At 45.5% G+C, this 10,000-nt stretch overlaps 1 protein-coding gene across 3 annotated transcripts in view; it reads left to right on the forward strand.

Annotated features, from left to right (window-relative positions):
- LOC125045410 overlaps positions 1-10,000 on the forward strand; it is a 202,737-nt gene that overhangs the window by 145,241 nt on the left and 47,496 nt on the right. The gene's annotated exons all lie outside the window — the stretch shown is intronic.

Here is a 10,000-nt window from a genome sequence, read left to right on the forward strand (position 1 = left end):
CACACACACACTGTACGTGGTTTATGATCTCTTGTGCAGAGAAACTGTATAATTCACACGCGGTTACGGACACATACGATGAAGTTAATGATAACGTAGATGATTCCGAAAATAAGTAATTGCAGTAGGTAATTAACTCTAATAATAAATGAGGCTGAGATCCCACGGAAATTAGGTTAGGTGACACTCTCACACGTACACATGCTGGGCGCGGGGAAACCCTCTACTCCATATGTCGCTTAGAAACCCCCACATATGTGCTCGTGTGTGTGTGTGTGTGTGTGTGTGTGTGTGTGTGTGTGTGTGTGTGTGTGTGTGTGTGTGTGTGTGTGTGTGTGTGTGTGTGTGTGCGAGAGAAAGAAAGAAAGAAAGAAAGAAAGAAAGAAAGAAAGAAAGAAAGAAAGAGAGAAAGAGAGACAGTCAGTCAGAGTTTATATATATGTATATACAGTTATTCATATGCGGATGTATATGTGTATGCATGCTCGTGTAGATAGGCGTACAAGTGTGTATATCGAGAGAGTGCTTGACCCTCTTACAGGCACATACGTGTCACTCGCCACGGAGGCCCCATCCCCCCCCCCCCCCCCCCGCGCCAGCCACAGATAAAAATCAAACAGAATCCCGACCCATAGGATCCTGCACGGGAGTCCTGCGAGTAAGATCGCCCCTAAACACATCTGCTCCAGGGCCTATTTTACCTTGTCTCACGACGAACTCAAGGTCTACGGGATGTTATCCTTGGAGGTGCCGCTCTCCCCCCCCCCCCCCCCATTTGAACTAAGGGGGGGAGACCAAATATCTTGAAATTTATTGCTATTTTTTTTTCTTTCTCTCTCCCTCTTCTTCATTGCATTTTGTACCTTTTTGGAGTGACAAGTTTTTTTTTTTTTTTTTTTTTTCGAAAATCCTTGAGGTTTATTGTACTGAAGAATTATTGCTTTCTTGGTACTTATCGTTCGTATCCTTATCCCTGTGTTCTTTCTTTTTCTCTCTACTTTCGCCTTTCTTTATTTCTTATCTTTCTCTCTCTCTTTCAATCTATTTATCTCTCTCCTGGCCTCTCTCTGTTTCCGTCTGTCTGTTTGTCTGGCTCTCTCTCTCTCTCTCTCTCTCTTTCTCTCTCTCTCTCTCTCTCTCTCTCTCTCTCTCTCTCTCTCTCTCTCTCTCTCTCTCTCTCTCTCTCTCTCTCTCTCTCTCTCTCTCTTTTTCTTTCTCCCTCACTGCGTCATTCCTTCCCTCCCATCCTCCCTCCCTCCTTCCTTCCCCCATTTCTTCCCCTCTCTTTTTCTCCCTATTTCTTCTCCTCTTCTTCCATGTCTTCCTCCCTCTCTCTATTTCTTCCCTCCCCTCTCTTTCCTTTTTCTAAATCTAATGCGCACTGGGCGTAGGACCGGACGGAGCGGTAGCGTCGGTATGCAACATCTCTGCAACTCTGCAACCCCCCCCCCCCCCCCGTTCTCCTCCTCTTGAAACTCTTTTCTTACCGTTACTCGTTCAGGTGCGGAGGTTCGGTGCAAGAGGGGAATATGAGCCAAGTCACTCCGTGTTTGTACCTGCCAAGTCGTGAACATTCTTTTTTTTTTTTTTTTTTTTCCTTCTTCTTCTCTTTCTCTGTCTTGTTGTTTCGTTTGTTTTTATGGGCTCATCTTTCGTATTTATATGTTTGTGTGTATAGATTAGTATAAATGGTTATTATAGTACTGTTATTATTGTTGCTAATACCATAATAATGGTTGCTATTGGTACAATTACAGTTAATAGTAACAGTGATAATTTTTTTTTCTTTTTTTTTTTTGATGGTGTGAATAAACGCATCCTCAATTCCCGTTTTCTGTGGAACGGTAAGGCCGAATTTCCCGTTTTCTTGACAAACAAACAAACACAGCCCGTACCCATTTTCTTCTATTCTGCGTTTTATTTCTAATTCCAAGTGGATCCGTAAATCCCTGGCATTATTCTTGAGGGCAATTGCTTGACTGATGTGTTGGTGTTGACCTTTGCAAGGGAACTGCAACAAATTACGGCAGTCATGGTGTCCGCCCAAACCATCCTGTTTATTTTGAGACGAAAATGGAGAAGAGAATGTTTGCTTGTGTAACTGTAAAAAAAAAATAAAAAAAATAGGGGTGACTGAAACATCCGATGGATTTAGAATTTTGTCGTAACTCGCTGATCTTGTTCTTCGTCTTCTCTTATTATTCCTCCTTTCTCTCTCTCTCTCTCTCTCTCTCTCTCTCTCTCTCTCTCTCTCTCTCTCTCTCTCTCTCTCTCTCTCTCTCTCTCTCTCTCCCTCACCCTCCCTCCCTCTCTCCCTCTCTCCCTCTCCATATCTCCCCCTCCCCCATTTCTCTCTCTATATCTTTCTCTCTTGCTCATCTCAACCCTCACTTAGGTTTTTTTTTTTTCACTCATTATTTCCCATGATGACTTCGCTTCCAAGCGTTTCATTTCATCACATCATCACATCTGGGATTGTACAAGGCTATCCATCACCCTTGGCTTAGTGGTGATGACTGCCTTCGACCATGATTGTCATAATTGAGATAGCAAATTAGTTTTTTTTTTTTTTTTTTTTTTTAGCGTAAACGTTAAAATGACGATGAAATGTTTTGATAAAGGATAATTGTTATTTCCCTTGTCTGTCTTGTTTTTTGTTTTTTTTATTGGCTTTACAGTCATTGTTATTATCATCTTTATCATCCTTTTTCTCTTCACGGCTTTATCCTTATTGTCTTTGCTATTATTATCAATCGTATTCCTCTCCTGCTTCCACCTCTTCCTCATGTTCATTTCTATCCTCGTTAACATCATATTCCTTTTTCCTCTTCCACCTCTTCGAGTTCATCTTCATCTGTATCCTCTTCCTCTTCCACCTGCCATACACCCCCTCCTCTTATTCTTCCTCTTCCTCCCACTCTCCCCTCTTTCCCCTTCCTTCCCCCCCCCCTTAAATCCTCCTCCCTCCCTCCCTCTTCTCTCTCCCTTATCTTCCCTTTCTGCCCATCCCCCTTGACATCTCTATCTCCCTTTCCCCCTTTCTCCTTCTTCCCCTCCACCCCTTCCCTTAACTCCTCCCTCCTTCCCCCCCTCCCATAACTCCTCCCTCCTTCCCCCCTCCCATAACTCCTCCCTCCTTTCCCCCTTCCCCCTCCCTCTTACTTCCTCCCCTCCTTCCCTAGCGCCTAACCCCCCCCCCCCATCTCCTTCCGGCTGCCAGCGAGGGGCGGTGGGCGTCCTTGTAAAGGTAGTAAGGCCGCCCACTCTCGGCTATCACCTCAGGCGAACTTATCTTTCGCGGCGCCCACACCCTCAGATGACGAGGGGGGGGGGGAGGAGGAGGAGGAGGAGGAGGAGGAGGAGGAGGAGGAGGAGGAGGAGGAGGAGGAGGAGGAGGAGGAGGAGAAGAAGAAGAAGAAGAAGAAGAAGAAGAAGAAGAAAAAGAAGAAGGAGGAGGGGAATGAGGAGGACGAGGAGGGAAGAAGAGGAGCAAGAGGAGGAAAGGAGGAAGAGAAGAAGGAGTAGATGTAGGAACGGGGGAGGAAGAGCAGGAGGGGAGATGAAGGAAAAGGAAGAGGTGAAAGAGGAGGAAGAAGAGTCGACTAAGGATAAGAAGGAGAAAAAAGGAGAAAGAGGAAGAGAAATAAGAAAGGGGGATGGAGGGCAGGATGTTCTGTATGAGAGAGAGATGAGTTTGATGAGGAAAATATACATAATAGAAGATGAATTGTTATTATTGAGAGTACCGGTTCTTTCGAATAATAATGCTAATGCTAACGGTAGAAATACAGGAACTTGTGATAAGCAGAAATCATTGTTAATGCTGGAAGTCCCTCTCTCTCTCTCCTCTGCTTAAGGTTCCCGTAGTGGTTCAGAACCAGACCGCACGGGTGAACCAGCATACCAACTTCCTCCAACTCACTTCGCCGGTCCAGCCTGAGGTGGGGAATGGGGAGGGGGGAGGGGGGGGGTGCACCGACATCCCACCTGTTACCCCCCTCCCACTCCATCTTCCCTCTCCCGTTCCTACCTCCTGCCCTTCTCTGGCCTTTCTAATTCTTTGGATCTTTCCCTTTCCTTCCACTTTCCCTCTCTCTCTCTCTTTTCCTCCACTTCCTCTTTCTCTCCTGGCTCTTTCTACCTCTTACATGCCTCTTTTCCCCAAATCGACCTTATCTCAAGGTCAGCCTGGAGTCCTGCGGGCAAGAGGCCTAGGGCCAAGGGCAAGCGCTGAGGGCAAGGCGAGCAATGCTAAGGAAGTTCGATCCAAAAGGCAGCTTATTCCTGTCGTCCCTGTCTTCATTTCTCCTTCCTTTATCTCTCCCTCCGTCTACTTCCCCTTTCTGTCTATCCACCTTCTTCTCTTTCTGTCTGTTTACCTTTCTGTTCATCCGTCTACTTCTCGTTTCTGTCTACCCATCTTCTCTTTCTCTCTGTTCACCTTTCTGTTTATTAACTCCGTCCAGGTGTGTCTTTGCCCCTTTTTACATATAATGCAATGTGTTCATCAGGAGGATGATTTGGTGGTATTGCTTAAGGTCTGTTTTGCCATCTCAGCAGCCTAAGCTTTTGGACCTTATGGCTTGCAGGTCATCTTGGATCCTGTTACTTTATGGTTCGGCGATTTTTTGAGAGAGAGGGAGGGAGAGAGGGAGAGGGAGAGGGAGAGGGAGAGGGAGAGGGAGAGGGAGAGGGAGAGGGAGAGGGAGAGAGAGAGAGGGGGGGGGGGCGAGAGTAAGGAAGAGAGGAGAGAGAGAGAAGAAAGGAGGGGGAGAGATTGGTGGGGAGATAGAGAGTAGAGAGAGGAAGAGAAGGGAAAAAAAGAAAGAGAAAGAAGGAATAAGATAAACAGAGAGATAAGACAAAACAAAACAAAACAAAAAAAAGGGAGAAGAATATATTGTTAAAACAGTTCTCACCTGAAAGATTATCCGGCGGCCTCCGGTGTCAGAATACGAAGAATAATGATATCAAAAATACCTTTTTCTTCTCTCTTGCCTTTTTTTTTTTTCTTGTCTCTTTTCCTCTCTTTATTTCGCCCGTGTCATCATCGTGTGAAGTAACGGTCGCAGGTTCGAATAATGTGATTTGTACGTTTCAATCGGTCTCATAGGGTTCATTTCCCGAGGTGCTTCGAGACGGCTTCGAAGTGTCTGCGGAGCCTGGTTGGGAGTTCGATTAGCTTCTGTCCACAGGCTGTTGTTTTGAATTGCGTTTTTCTTTCCAATATGGTTTACTTCCTTTATTGTTATTATTATTATTATTATTATTATTATTATTATTATTATTATTATTATTATTGTTATTATTGTTTTGTTACTTCTAGTTGTGATACAAATTGTACTAACTTATATCTATTTAAGGTCTTAAAAATTCTGCTTGTTTATTCATTCTGAGTATTTATTTTATTTCCCCCCTAATTCGTCATTAATTTATGCCTTTATATAATTTACACTTACTTTCTCGACTTTTTTTCTTTGAAACGCCAAAATTCGGTAATGAATTCAGCGATATATCAATCCCAGAGTTACACAAGTTTGAGGTGAGAACATAATATAACAATAGGTAGAACAGCTTCCCACGAAATCTCGGTGTTCGTGAATAAATATTGCGAGAACAAACTTGGGCTCTTTCTCTCGAAGGAATATATTTGGTGGCGTTGAATGCCGTTTTGCTGGTCGTGAGTGGCGGCCCCGCTAGATCAACTGCAGGGCATTTGGGGTGATGCACTGGGGGCTGTATGCACTGGGGGCTCTCTCTCTCTCTCTCTCTCTCTCTCTCTCTCTCTCTCTCTCTCTCTCTCTCTCTCTCTCTCTCTCTCTCTCTCTCTCTCTCTCTCTCTCTCTCTCTCTCTCTCTCTTTTCCCCTTTTTTATTTTTATTCGTTTTCTCTTCTCTTCCCTACTTTTCTCTCTCTCCTCTCCCACCCTCCTAACCTCTCTCCCCCTCCCTCCCTCCCTCCTTCCCTCTCTCCCTCCCTCTTTCCCTCTCCCTTCCTCCCTCTCTCCCTCTTCCCCATTCCCTCCCCCTCTCTCATATGTGTATTTATAGGCATCTGAACAGCTGTCGAAATATCAACAGATACCCGCGATTGACCTTTCTGTCATGTAATTCGATTTGTGTCGTTCTTGTAAATACCAGAAAGAAAAGATGGCAACAATGCAGGTATACGGTGCGAGTTGCCAATGCGTCCTTAAATGGCAGGAAAGATTTAAACAAAAGGAGAGAAAGACACCGTTAAGTAAATGTCAGGCTTTACGTAACGAACAGTTAAAGTACAAGATTGAGATGCACCTGCAACACAGAACAGTCATGCAGCTGCAAGATTTACGCCCTTGGCACTCTGTGGGCGTTACTGTTTGCCCAGCGGAAGAGAGTGTGAATGTGCGATTTTTTTTTTTCCTTTTTCACGATCACCAAGATGTACTTTCAGTTTTATTATTTTTGAAAGTTTTCTGTGTTCATTCACAAAATGTGGTAAATGGATTTGGTTCGTGTTTGTAGTTTTTGTTGTAATCTGCTGTGTCTTTGATACCCTCTTTCTACTTTCCATATCCTTGTTAATTCCCGTTTATTCTTTTTCCCTCCTCTTCTATTTCCAGCTCTTGCTTCGTCTCACCATCCTCCTTCTCTCCCTTCTATTTCTTCTTCTGTTTCATATATGCCGCCTCTTTCTCCTTTCCCCTCTACTTCCTTCTATTCTACCATCTCTTCCTCCTCCCTCCCCCCTTCTCTTTCTTCTCTCTTCCTCTTCCCTTTTCCGTCCCATTAACTCATAGGCAATTTGAGCAAGCCTACTTATGCTGAAATAATAGTAACGCACCGATAGAGCGAGGCTTGTTATGCTGAAATAATAGTAACACACCGAAGACTTTCCCCATAGAGGCGATTTTCCCTTGTGCAACCTACGCCGAGTAGACTGTATGGTAATAACGGTAATTGGGATCGTTATTTCTTTTGCAAGAGAGAGAGAGAGAGAGCGACAGAGAGAGAGAGAGAGAGAGAGAGAGAGAGAGAGAGAGAGAGAGAGAGAGAGAGAGAGAGAGGTAGAGGGTGGAGGGAGAGAATGGAATGCAAGTTATGGATAGAAGTAGCGAGAAGAAAAAGTGGGTGGGGAGATGCAAACTCCGATAGCATCCCCGGAAGGAATGCTTAACGGGTCTCTCTCTCTCCCCCCCCCCCCCCTCTCTCTCTCTCTCTCTCTATCTATCTATCTATCTATCTATCTATCTATCTCCCTCAGCTTATTCTTCCTGTGGTCTACCACCCTTCTCTTTCTCCCATTTATATATCTGTTTTTATATATGTGTATCTATCTATCCATGTACCTTCCATCTATCAGTTTCACTCTCTCTAACTACATTTGTCTATTTGGTTCTCTTTGTATCTGGATTTCCATTAGTTCAATTACCTCTCCTTCTCTCATTCTTCTTGCCCCATCTCCAATTTTTGTTTCTCCCTCTTTCTCATTCCTTCTCCTTTCCTTCTCTGTTTCTGCCTTTCGATGTGTTCGTTTACCTCTCTTTCTTCCTTTCCCTTTTTTTCTCCCTTTTTGTTTCTCCCTCCCTCTCTTCTCATTCCCTCTCCGTCGCTCCTTCCTTTTTGTTTCTCCCTCTCCCTCTCATTCCCTCTCCTCCTTTCCTCCTCTCCCTCTTCCTTTTTGTTTCTCCCTCTCCTCATTCCCTCTCTTTCTTTCCTTCTCATTCCCTCTCCCTCTCCTTCTCATTCCCTCTCCTTCTTTCCGTCTCATTCCCTCTCTTTCTCAACACGGAAGAACAATACACACAGCTATACCTTCGTGAGTTGGCGAAACCCTCCCTGCCGTCTGGAAGAAGCCCTGATATATATTTTTTTCTTCCCTGCGGGCGTAATAGTGGTAGATTATAGAGTTTGATAGCAAGGAGGGAGAGAGGGAGGGGGAGTGAGAGGAGAGGAGGGAGGGAGGGGCAGTGAGAGGAAGGGGGGGTGAGGAGGGAGGGAGGGGAGGGGGGAGTGAGAGGAGAGGAGGGAAGGAGGGGAGAGAGGGAGGAAGGGTGAGGGAGGGAGGGGGAGTGAGAGTGAGAGGGGGGTTGGAAGGAGGGAGGAGAAAGAGGGAGAGGGAAGGGATGAGGGAGGGATGAGGGAGGGAGGGAGAGAAGGAGGGCGGGAGGAAGTGAGTGAGGGAGAGAGGGAGGGGAGTAGGAAAAAAAGAGAGAAAAGATGATAACAGGGAGAAAAAGAGGAGGGAAGGATTGGAAAGCAAAACGGAAAAAAAAAATAAACGACATAAAGGAGAATGAGGCAAAGGAAAGAGGAAAGAGGGAAGGAAGAGAAACCAGAAGAAGGAAGAGGAAGGAGGAGGAAGGAATCAAGGAGACGAGAGTGGGCGGACTGGGAGGCCGGGAGAGCTCACACCGGTTGGACTTCGGGCTTTTTATGGAAGCTTACGGTTAACTGATGAGCTAAAGGAAGTGGAGGAGTATGAGGAGGAGTATGAGGAGGAGGAAAAGGAGAAGAAGAAGAAGAAGAAGAAGAAGAAGAAGAAGAAGAAGGAGAAGGAGAAGGAGAAGGAGAAGGAGAAGGAGAAGGAGAAGGAGAAGGAGAAGGAGGAGGAGGAGGAGGAGGAGGAGGAGGAGGAGGAGGAGGAGGAGGAGGAGGAGGAGAAGAAGAAGAAGAAGAAGAAGAAGAAGAAGAAGAAGAAGGAAAAGGAGAAGGAGAAGGAGAAGGAGGAGGAGGAGGAACAGGAACAGGAGGAGCAGGAGGAGAAGGAAGAGGATTTGTCATGTATGAATGTGTTATTGACATGTGACCTTCGTTTTCCACTTTATCATTCGCAGTATTATCTACCCTTCCGATGTACCTCCTCCTCCTCCTCCTCCTCCTCCTCCTCCTCCTCCTCCTCCTCCTCCTCCTCCTCCTCCTCCTCCTCCTCCTACTCCTCCTCCTGCTCCTCCTCCTCCTCCCGCTCCTCCTCTCCCTCCCCCCCCCCTCCTCCTCCTCCTCCTCCTCCTCCTCCTCTCCCTCCCCCCCTCCTCCTCCTCCTCCTCCTCCTCCTCCTCCCTCTTCTTCCTCCTCCTCCTCCTCCTCCACCCCCCCTCCTGTGTCTCAAAGGAGGGGGGGGCGGAGACGGGATATTGACCTCCAAGACACGCGGGGATAGACCCTCGACTTCCTCGGAATACAGATGAGGAGGATGCTTGAGGTTGGATGCTGCGGGTGGGGTGGGTGGGGAGGGGAGAGGGGAGAGGGGAGGAGAGTAGGAGTAGGGGGTAGGGGATGGGGTGGGGGGGAGAGGATGGAGGGGAGGAGAGAGGGAAGAAAAGATGGAAGGTAGGGTGGAATGGGGAGAGTAAAAGGGGGGGGGGGCGTAAAAGAAGTAAGGGAGAAGGAGAAGGAGAATAATTATGATAATGTTAGTGATAATAATCGTAATGATAGTAATCAATATGGTAATCGTGATGACAGTGATACTGATAATAATGATACTGTTAGAAATAGTAAGGGTAATAGCAATGCTGATAATAATTATAACATTGATAACATTACCAACTGTGATGATAATAATTAAATGAAGAATAAGTAGACGGAGAATTGAGGAAGAAAGGGGGAAATAAGAATAAAAACAACCACAGAGAAAGTGAAGATAATCCAAAAGAAAAAAAAAGTAAAGTAAAACAAAAGAAAACGAAAAGAGTAAGAAAGAGTAACGGTGACAATAATGAAAGCATGAGAGTAACGGTGATAATAATAGAAGGGGCAAAAGTGATAGTGGCACACGCAATCCTAATTATACTGTGACCGATAACGTTGACCGAGATTGCAAAAATAGCAAGCAACCTGCAAAACAAACGATAGTAATGAGACTAATGTGTTTTGCGGTAAAAAAAAAAATAATAATAAAAAAAATAAACACTGCGCATTTGGCAACTTTTCTCACGTCATTTGGCCCCGCCCCTTATCCTCTCCTCCTAATTTACATATTAAGAGAGAGAGAGAGAGAGAGAGAGATAATGAGAGATAAA

The sequence above is a fragment of the Penaeus chinensis genome, chromosome 37, assembly GCF_019202785.1.
Source record: "Penaeus chinensis breed Huanghai No. 1 chromosome 37, ASM1920278v2, whole genome shotgun sequence".
Lineage (NCBI taxonomy): Eukaryota > Metazoa > Arthropoda > Malacostraca > Decapoda > Penaeidae > Penaeus > Penaeus chinensis.